Genomic DNA, 10,892 nt, shown 5'->3' with positions numbered 1-10,892 from the left:
TTTCCTCAAAAAGTTGAAAATAGAGCTACCCTATGACCCAGCAATTGCTCTACTGGGTGTTTACCCCAAAGATACAAATGTAGTGATCTGGAGGGGCACGTGCACCCCAATGTTTGTAGCAGCAATGTCCACAATAGCCAAACTATGGAAAGAGCCAAGATGTCCATCAACAGATGAATGCATAAAGAAGATGTTGTGTATATATATATATACAATGGAATATTATGCAGCCTCAAAAAAATGAAATCTTGCCATTTGCAATGATGTGGATGGAACTAGAGGGTATCATGCTAAGCGAAATAAGTCAATCAGATGAAGATAAGTATCATATAATCTCACTGATATGAGGATTTTGAGAAACAAGACAGAGGATCATAGGGGAAAGGAGGGAAAAATGAAACAAGACGAAACCAGAGAGGGAGACAAGCCATTAAGAGACTCTAAATCTCAGGAAACAAACTGAGGGTTGCTGGAGTGGAGGGGGTGGGAGGGATGGGGTGGCTGGGTGATGGACACTGGGGAGGGTATGTACTATGGTGAGCACTGTGAATTGTGTAAGACTGATGAATCACAGACCTATACCCCTGAAACAAATAATACATTATATGTTAATAAAAAATTAAAAAATAAAATAAAATACATTAACCCAATAAAATAGTTAAAATCTAAAAAAAAATAGACACACACACAAAACAAACAAGCAAACAAAAAAGATAGTGTTTTCGACATATGGTGCTGGAACAACTGGACCTTATACCCTTCACAGAATTAATTCAAATTCGATCACAGACCTAAATGTGAAATGCAAAAATAGGGGCTCCTGGATGGCTCAGTGGGTTAAGCATCTGACTTCAGCTCAGGTCATGATCCCAGGGTCCTGGGATCGAGCCCCACGTCGGGCTCCCTGCTCAGTGGGGAGTCTGCTTCTCCCTCTGCCCCTCCCTCCTGCTTGTTCTCTCTCTGTCTCTCTTGCTTGCTCACTCTCTCTCAAATAAGTAAATAAATAAATAAATAAAATCTTAAAATAAAATTGTTCTGAAGGGATCCATCAGTACCTCTGTCACTCTCTGTAGTAAGCTGAACAATGACCCCAAAGATATCAGGTCCCACTCCCTGGAACCTATAAATGTGACCTTACTTAGAAAAATGTTATTTTATTGGCAAATGGAATTAAGGATCTTGAAACGGAGAGATTATCTTGGATTATCTGGGTGGGCCCTGAATGCAATCACAAGAGTCCTTATCAAAGGGACGAAGAGGAAGATTTCACACACAGAAGAGGAACAGGCAATGCGACCACAGAGGCAGATACTGAAGTGATGTGCCCACAAGCTGTGGAATAGTGGCAGCCACCAGAAGCTGAAGAAGTCGAGGCGCAGATTCTCTCCTACAGCCTTTGGAGGAGCATGGCCCTGTTGAGACCTCGATTTCTGCCCAGTGACACTGATTCTGGACTTCTGATCTCCAGACCAGTGAAAGAATACATTTCTGCTGTTTGAAGCCACTGAATATGTGGTCATTTGTTGTAGCAGCCACAAGAAACTCATACACCATCTTCCTAAATTTCACCTTCCTTTCATATAGATTTTTCATTCCGTAATGAATAAAGCCACCCACGTGTATCAGTCAGGACCCTCTCCAATTTGAGTGTTTGATCAAGGGACTGTAGACGAAGGTCTGAGTAGAGTTTGAGAGACCTCAAAGAGTGTCCGTTTCACAGAGCTGACCGGTGGGGGAGACTCCGGCACCACCCCAGGCCTCAAGGGTTAGGGGGACAGAAGCTGTGTGGGGACAGACGGCCGTCTGACAGGAGCTGTGGCCTGCAGTCAGGGGACACATTTGGCCCGCCGCAGAGGAGCAGGGAGAATAAGCACCTCATATCACTCTCTTCCGTGGCTCTGATTTCCTGCTAGTGGCCTCTGGTCACAAATGCAAGGGAGCCATCCAGGTCAGCCTCCTGGACACAGAGAAGAGTGGCGAAGAGTGGAGAGTGGATTTATAAGGGCAAATGGAAATATCTGGCACCCATTTAACTTCACTCCCTTCTCAAGACCGTCCACATAACAGATGGGCTTTGTGAGACAGAGGGCCCCCTGGATCCTAGCTCTGTGGCCTTGGGCAAGTCCCTACTTCCCTAGGCTTCCTTCTCCTCATCTGTAAAATGAAGGCATTAGACTAGAAAGTCTTTAAGATCCCTTTCAGCTCGAATGCTCAGGATTTGAGAAGCAGACTAAATGCCTTCCCAGGCTGAGGCTGACCCGTGTCGAGAGTCCTGACAGCTGTTTACTTACGAAAACATAAACAGACCTCTCTTTTCCATGACGTATCTCTGCACCCATGGGAGGGTGTGCAGCGCACACTGGTTATGGAGCTACTCCGAGGAAAGGAGCAGGCTGTGCTCCCTCAACGTGGACATGTCACAGGCATGCTGGAAAAGGGAACGGGGGCCTAGAAAACCAGACCGGGCCCTGGACAGCCAACGGCGTGATGTGAGGAGCAAGCCACTCACCCAACGGCCAGGACGCTGGTCAGTGGGCACGTCTGCTCGTTCCTCAAGAAAACTCTGGGGGGCCTCAGCAGCTGGGCAGCAGCTGGTGCAGCCCTCGGCCCTCGGGCTGGCCCGGCAACTCCACTGGCAGGCCCAGTAGAGGGGTGGCTGCCAGCAACCACACAGATGGTAATAATTAGCCAGAGAGTCAAACTATGGAAAGTTCCAAGGGTCCAGGAGAGCCCCACACTGAACAATGAACATACATCGAGCCTTCCCCTGCTGCCTTGAGACATTTTGTTCTGTATTATGCCTGCCTTTTCAACTTCTCCTGTCTGCTTCTGTCTCTTTGGAACCTCTTTTTCAAAATGGAGGATGAAGCAAAGGAAGAGAATATCTTTATGAGCCCTCCAGGCCTCCAGAAGATGTGAACTACCTGCCCCTCCCCCCCAATCCCCATATACCTTGGGTGGCCTGGGATAAACAACAGATTTCCTCCCTGCCCCTAGCCCCACCCGTCATCATTAACTAGGACCTTCCATAACTCCTGACGGGCCCCACATGAGCACTCGTTTATAAGTATATGACTTGGCGGTGGGGGGCCTAACAAGGACCTCTATCCCTAAATCCTTAGAAACCCTCCCCAAACTGCTGATTCCTAAATTCCATTTTGTTCTCAACAAAACAATTTGACCCTCTTTGTACACACAACCACATTTGGGAAATGTGTGCTTTAAGGTTGCTCAGTGAGTTAAGGGCCCCAAGGTCCTATTGGAGATGAGGAAAGAAGAGGAGTCTGCGTGTGAGAAACCGAGAAGGTGGGTGGAAGCGGGGGGGGGGGCAGGAAGGACAAAAGGACAGAGAGAGAGGGCCCTGGGCACTGAGGGATGGCATCACCCACTTCACACCACTGCCTACAGCTGTCCCTGTTGAGTCGGTGCTATAAATGTTTTCTGAAAATTCAGATAAGCAGCTTCTCTATCAAGAAAACAAGAGATAAGAAACAGCACAGAGGACCATAGGGGAAGGGAGGGAAAACGGAATGGGAAGTCATCAGAGAGGGAGACAAACCATGGGAGACTCTTAACTCTAGGAAACAAACTGAGGGTTGCTGGAGGGGAGGTGGGTGGGGGATGGGGTAACTGGGTGAAGGGCATAAAGGAGGGCACGTGATATGATGAGCACCGGGTATTATACGCAACTGATAAATTATTGAACGCTACATCTGAAACCAATGATGTACTTATATGTTGGCTAATTGAATTAAAAAAAACACACACAAGGGAAGCTTGCACTGTGGACCTCAGACCCTCAGAAAGGAGCTTGCCTTTCCAGCGATGGGGTAGAGTACAACCGTGGAATGTGGTTAGGGGGTGCCTGGGGGGGTCTCCCTCTTCCAAAATGCTTCCCCTATCCATTGCCACCGCGAAATCTAAGTCTCCCACTAGAGCCAAACCTGCATATCAATTCATTTATTAATCACTTCCCAGTGGTTTGCTAACAGTCAAGCACTGGCCAAAGGGAATTCTGATGGACAAGAACTAGGATTAATTTTAGATACAGGGCACTGACGGTGTTAGGTGCAGAGCAGGGCTCAGTGGGAGGCTGCAGCTGGGACCTTCTCTGTCTTGTCAGAAAGTGACAGAGATCCTTGCAGAAGAGGAGGGAGGAATCCCTGGACACCAGGACTCTGGGAGAGCCTGGAGACAGGTTAAGATGGCAATCCGCGCCACAGGTTTACCCACACCGGGCCCTGCCTGACAATATGCTTGCTTAGATGCAGGTGCACCGGGCCCTCCCGCCAACCCCCCCACCCCATATCAGGCACCCTTTTTATCATCTGCCCCCTGTTCTCCAAAATGCCTGAGTGCTGCACTCAGACCTCATACTGTGGGTGTTCTGCTCCCTCCATCCTCTTCTAAACATGGCACATTTCAAACAGACAGAAATGGACTAAGTCAGGGAGGATTAGATCTACTACAACCATACTGTAAGCTTTAAGCACCCACAGGCAAACCAGACAGTCCTGAGTTAGCGCCGACCCTAGCGCTTACCAGCTGTATGTGTTTGTGCATATTGTTTCCTCCTCTAGACCTCGGGTTCCTCATTTGTAAACTGGGGATAATAAGAGTTGTCACTCGATGTGCAGTTTTGAGGATTAAACAAATGAGAAAATGCATATGAAGCACTTAGCACAAGGCCTGGCTCCTAGTAAGTGCTCAATAAATGTCAATTATTAATGTATTTCTTGCCTGCTTTTACTTCCAGTAAAGTCTAGCAAACTGATGGGCATAACTTTCAGAATCATTGCAAATTTAATCTAGACTTAAGCTAGGCTCACAGATTTGTTCTTTGAAAAAGCCACAAAATTCTTTTGTAATTCATGATCTCCTTACTGGTTTTTTTATCTGCTATATTTAGCTCTTAAATTTTATATCTCAGAAGTCATCCTTCCAAAAATACAAGTGGTTCAGCCGATGGCATTTACTCACTGAAAAAACAAACAAATTTGTTTTTGAAATAACAATAAGTCGGAGGTGGGACTAATTTCCATAACTTCAAAGGTAAATAGATTATACCTCATTTCATCCAAGGGTCCAATTTGACAAAGCGACCCTAAAGACTAGTTGTTTCAGTTCTACCTCTTTAATCTCTGGGAGAACATCTCAGCTCTTTCTCATAGGTCCCTAAGCCGTCTCTCAGGGACCCTGGTCCTTTCTCGCTGGGGTCCAGGAACAACCCTCTCCCCCGAGCTCACAGGTGAAATCGCTAGTGTCCATTTTATAGTCTCGAACAGCAGTTACTTATTTCCAGATGGCTGCCGAACTACCTAAGGTTAATCCAACAACCTCTTTTACACATAAAAATATAATTCATGAGTGTTTACTATGTGCCAGACACAGTTCTAAATGCTTTCTGTGGACTAATTCATTTTATCGTAATAATATCTCCGTGAGAGAGATACTGTCATTATCGTCCCTCTACATGGGATAGCATAACTTGGATAATTTGCCTACGATGACGTAGCTAATACGTGACAGAACTGGGATTGGAACCCAAGGGGTCTGGCTACAGAGCTGCTTTCCCACTAAACCATAGCACCTCTGAGAGAAGAGGCAACGTTTATCGGGGATACTGCTTGAACAAAACTCCTGACTCCACTCTTTCACAGAAGCACCCTTCCTTCCATGGAACATTCTGTCCTGACCCTGTCACTCTGTTCCTTCCAGCCTTTTCTCTGGGGCATCCTTTGCCAAAACTATGAACAAAACACACTCACCACAATATCCCTCTTATCTCTGTCAAACAGGGCTGCAAAAATATTCGAGGCACTGGGGCTCAGACTCAGAGGATGGGGCTCCAAACCCACTATCAGTAGTAACTGGCTGGGTGCCCTTGAGCAAGTCAATTCATGTCTCTACCTTTAGATGCCCTATCCGCAGAGTGGGCAACATGCCTTTGTGAGGATTACATGAGCTAATCCTTGTAATGTGCTCAGCAGAGTGCCTGGCTCAATCAGTAAGCTGTTATCATTACAGAAGATCAATAACAGCTATTCTGATTATTGATCATGCAGTCCGTAACTGTGAGCAGAGTTGAGAAGGGCACATTCAGAAAAGACTCAGAGAGCGGCCAGCTTGTAAGCCAGGCTCTCCGGGGCTCTGCCCCTTGCCTGTCCCTGCACGTGAGGACAGGCTGCCTGAGATGGAAGGGCTCATTCCCACACCTGGCTGGCACACAGCTCCACTGGGTGTCCCGGGGCAGGAGATGACCACGAAGTAGGAGGGAATAGGGGGGCCAAGTGAGTGCTTAGACAGGGGAGCTAGAAATCCCGCTGTGAATCAACTCCATTCCAGAAGCAGTCACCTTCAGCCCAGACACGTTACTCTTTCCAGCTTAGCAGTTCTGAGACTGTTTTCAAAACTTTCTTTCAACTGGGCACCCCAACATATAAGTCAGTAAAGAGCTGCTTTGTTGGGAGTGGGAAGAGGAGGCTCCTGGAGCACTTGCAGGCTCCTGGTTGAACTCCTCCCCCAATAGGACCCTGTGTCCCTTCTAAACAGCAATGATGTCCTCAGACCACAGTTTGAGAAGCGTTTCTTAAGAGAAACAAATACATATACTACATGAACCCTGCCCTTAGGGAGCTTGGAGTCCAGTGAGCTGGCAGCTGCAGTCCTGCACTGGCTGGCAAGTAAACTCCGACGTCCCTCATGGAAGGTCAAGTCCCAACAGGGCATTCTTGCTAGCTCCTACAGAACCTTCAGGCTTTGCAGTTGCACGAGATCCTTCTACATTTATACCACACACTAAAGGGACGGGGAAGAGCTTGCTCACCTTGTTCACTTGCTTCAGTAAAATAATCTTTTAAAACTAACTTACCTTTCACAACACCTCGGTGGGGTGGGGTTATAACTATCCCATTTTACAGATGAGGAGACTGAGGCTGAGGACATTTAACTTGTCCAGAGCCAACCAGCCAGGCAATGCTGGAACCATTGCTGCCTGTTTTCAGAGCAGGGCAGCCGGGACTTGAGACTGAGGCTACCTCAGTGCAGGCCCCATCTCTGCCATGGACCAGTTGTTTCTCCGGCATCAGCGTCCTCATCTGTAAATGAGGATGATGGCGATGACGCCTACCACCCTTAGAATGGTGGCTGGCACACAGCCAGTGCCCAACAAGAGTTCGTTGCTGTCTTGGGATCCCTAATAGGTTATGATGAGTTTGTTCAATTCACCGTCTCATTGATCTGGCCTGTGAAGAGAACAGCGCAAGGCAGTATGCGTGTGGCTAAGGAGCTGTGTGTGTGGTAGAGGTAAGTAAAAGCCACAGGAGCTCAAACGAAGGGCATCTGAAATGCCTCATTTAGGACTGCTTCCTAAATTTTTGAGTCTCCTTGTGCAGAAGCCATGCTGAGTTGTCGGTGTCGGTCCAATGTCAGCAAGTGTGGTGCCAAGGCTAGCCTTCCAGCCACTGACTGCCGGGAGCGCGTCCCTAACAAAGCCAAGGGCCCCTCGCAGCCTCCCGGCTGGACGGCTTACCTCTGCCACGGTCACCTGGGTCTCGAACTGCACCTGGGCTCTGCTCGGAATCGCCCAGCACTGGTGCTCCAGGGCCCTCGTGCCACATCCCCACGCCTGGAGGGGCAACTCCAGAGTGTGCCCATGGGTGGGAGGGGGAGGGAAGGAGAGAGCCCCGGGAGCCGGCAGGACACATGGGCCCGGTCCTGGCACTTCACTCATTTCTTCGTCAGTCTCCCCAGAGCTGAAGGTATTTAGGAGAGCTCCTTGACATTCCAGAGACTCAAAAACAAAAAACCACCCCAGAATTGGGGGAACTCTCAGAATTCTGCCACAACACTTTCCATACCAGAACTCAAACAAAACGTGTGCTTCCAGGAGCCCAAGAGTTAAAGTGCCATTTGGAAAGAGAGGGAAAAGAAATGTCTGACCTTATACCTGACAGTCCGCCCACCCATCACACACACCCGTGGGCAAGAGAATGCCCCCGCCCAAGGCTTAAAGGACAAGTCCTCCTTTTGCGCAATAAATGTCAAACGATCGGAAGAATGTCCAGTCCCCTGTGCCTACCTCTCGGACTGGGGTCCCCAGGGTCGTTTCTCGCCGCCGTTTGCACCACCTGCTACCACGGATCCATCATCTCTCCTTGGGAAGCCAGCGCGCTTGCTGCTGCTCAGGGAGGGGTTCCGCGGAAGGAAGGGGAGGGCAGGCACTGAGATCACCGACGTGGGAAGGGGATGGTCTCCGAACCAAGCACTTGGTCAGAGGGAAAAGGATGTTTTGTAATTTTTGGCTTGAATTTCCAGAGGCAGAACAGGAAATGTCCACTGGGGCTGAGAGCTCCAGGGAGAAATGGGCTGCAGTCTCCCTTCAGAGGGGAACTTCCTGGGGGCTCTCAATGGTGCCCTGTCTGGAATTTAAAGCTCCGTCTAAATTCTGGTGCCCCTTTCCCCCTTACTCTTTCCCTTAGCACATTTTTTTTTCTTAATGGAACATCAGCTTCGTTCCTGACATGCTGGAAAAATTTTCCTCTGCCTAAACTTGGCTCAGGAACACTCTCTCCTTGTGAGAGAATTTCTCCTGTTACAAAGTTCAGTTTAAAAAACAAAACAAAACAAAAAAACAAAAAAAGAAGGCTATTTGTTTAGCCAACTTTTGTACTAGGGACATTTTTGATGGACCCCTTTTTTTTTCATCTGAACCTCTGGGTTTCAAGAAATATACACACCATATTCCTCTTGACTGTTTTCCCCTCCCTTCGAATGGAAAACCAACATCAATAATAACTGGTAAAAGATTATAGTGAAAATGTCCTTAAACTGTGGGTCTAGGACAGCCTCATCTCTGCTCACATCTCTGCGCACAGTGCAGGGTGTGAGGAGTATGGTAAGAGGGGGAATGCTAGTCTCCAAGACCCTCTCTTAGTTCTAGGTCTTTCTGTGATGGGGACACAGGAACTGGCTACCTTTCCCAAAGGGGACTGGGGTCCAGTTCCACGTAACAAACCACGTCCTCAGCCCCTCAGGGATGGGGCTGCAACATTGCTGGTTGTGATTCTTGGAGGCGGTGGGTGGGGGTGCATGGGGTGAAAAGCCATCGTAAGATTTAGCTGTTGGTAATTGCCCGGAGGGTGGCATGTCTGTGCATTGTCAAATGCCACCACAAATTGGGAAACTTTAGGGTACTTGTTGACCCTTGCAATAAAACTCAGTAGTTCTCATGGTGCTAATTGGGGATTAGTTCACAAACAGGAAATGAGGACATCCCCTCTGCTCTGCTTATTAAAAGAAGGTGAGTAATAAACAAATTAATAGTGTAAGCAAGATAAGAACAAATTTTTTTGCCAATTCATGAGGTTAGAAAATTTTAAATGTTTTAGAAGTCTCCTTCATTTACAAAAATTATACTGCATACATAATAGGCTGAGGCTAGCAATTTTTAGATTTTTTATTTAATGTATCGGTAACATTTTTTTAAAGGATAGTTTACTTTTTATTTTTTATTTTATTTTTATTTTTTTAAATACGTGGGTTTTTTTTAAGATTTTATTTATTTATTTGACAGAGAGAGAGCACAAGCAGGGGGAGCGGCAGGCAGAGGCAGAGGGAGAAACAGGCCCACCGAGCAGGGAGCCCGATGTGGGGCTCGATTCCAGGACCCCGGGACCATGACCTGAGCCGAAGGCAGATGCCCAACGACTGAGCTACCCAGGTGCCCCGATAACATTTTTATCTAGTCAGTAAAGCAAGACTGACTTAGGTGAATTTTTTTTTTTTCTAGCTTGAGTTTTGTACCTAAAGTTGAAAGTACTTGAAATGCATTCATATTCTGAAACTTAGAGATTCTGTCATTTCAATTTTGGTTTAGTGTGGAAATAATCCTAATCAACAAAATTTAACCCATCATTAAAGTATTTAACTAGATGCCCATTTTGGTTTTTTTTAAACATATCTTAACATAATAGTATATGTAATATACTATACTCTCTCACTTGGTTTTTGTCCCCAAAGGATCTCAAGAATCACACTCTGAAAAGACGTAGACAAATTGAGTCTATTTTATATCTAAACAACAGACAAACTGTGTTCTAAAAAGATTGATCATGTCCCCAAATGAAGGCAAAAGTCTAATTCCCAGATATAGTGTGTGCAGCTTGGTGGGCACAACTTGCCACAGGGATGGGGGGATGTTGCCAAGCAGAATTGGTGGAATGTTTTTTTTTTTAATAAAATATTTATTTATTTATTTGAGAGAGAAAGAGAGAGAGAGAGTGCAGGACCCAGGGGCAGAGGGAAGGAGAAACTCAAGCAGATTCCGCATTGAGCCTGGACCCACGGGTGGGGCTCGATCTCATGACCCTGAGATCAGACCCAAGCCTAAACCAAGAGTTGGATATTTAACCAACTGTACCCCCAAAGGCACCTTAGTGGGGTGGTGTTTCTAACTCTTCTCCTGAGAGCAAGAGTCACTAGCTTAGTCAGTCATCTTTTTCCACTTGCTAAACTAACTGATTTGATATGAATGTAGACAGAGGCATAACAATTTTATGGGCAGCAAAAGACAGAGCTAAAGGCGAAACGAAAACCCAGTCTTTTTAAGGTTAAAAGGTTTCAAAGCTAGACAAGATTTCACAAAAGGCCAAAGTTTGGATTGGTTTGTAGGTGAGGGACCATACTGAATTTAAACAGTTACATTGTGTTGGTTGAGTGCCTAGTGTGTGTGCCGCTCTATTTGAGGCCTCCTCAGAAGGAAAATGATTTTAACATAACAATTCCATAAGGTATTGTTGCTCTCATTTTACAGAAGGGATGCTGGGTTCTGTGCAGTATCTTTTGCAATTTTACTTGGCAGTGTCAAGATTGTTCATGATTTAAAAAAAAAG

The 10,892-nt window shown here is 46.6% G+C and overlaps 1 protein-coding gene across 1 annotated transcript in view; it reads right to left on the bottom strand.

The window, feature by feature from the left end:
* TACC1 (transforming acidic coiled-coil containing protein 1) overlaps positions 1-8,229 on the bottom strand; it is a 117,631-nt gene extending 109,402 nt beyond the window's left edge. The window contains exon 1 of the mRNA XM_081809313.1: positions 8,081-8,229. The gene's annotated coding sequence lies outside the window, so the exon portion shown is untranslated. The remainder of the gene's footprint in view (positions 1-8,080) is intronic.
* Between the last annotated feature and the right edge of the window lie 2,663 nt (positions 8,230-10,892).

This window comes from Leptonychotes weddellii, chromosome 2 (assembly GCF_054177405.1).
Source record: "Leptonychotes weddellii isolate Sample4059 chromosome 2, ASM5417740v2, whole genome shotgun sequence".
Lineage (NCBI taxonomy): Eukaryota > Metazoa > Chordata > Mammalia > Carnivora > Phocidae > Leptonychotes > Leptonychotes weddellii.
Note: the sequence above shows the minus strand (reverse complement) of the source record. Positions and strands in the feature narration are given on the sequence as shown.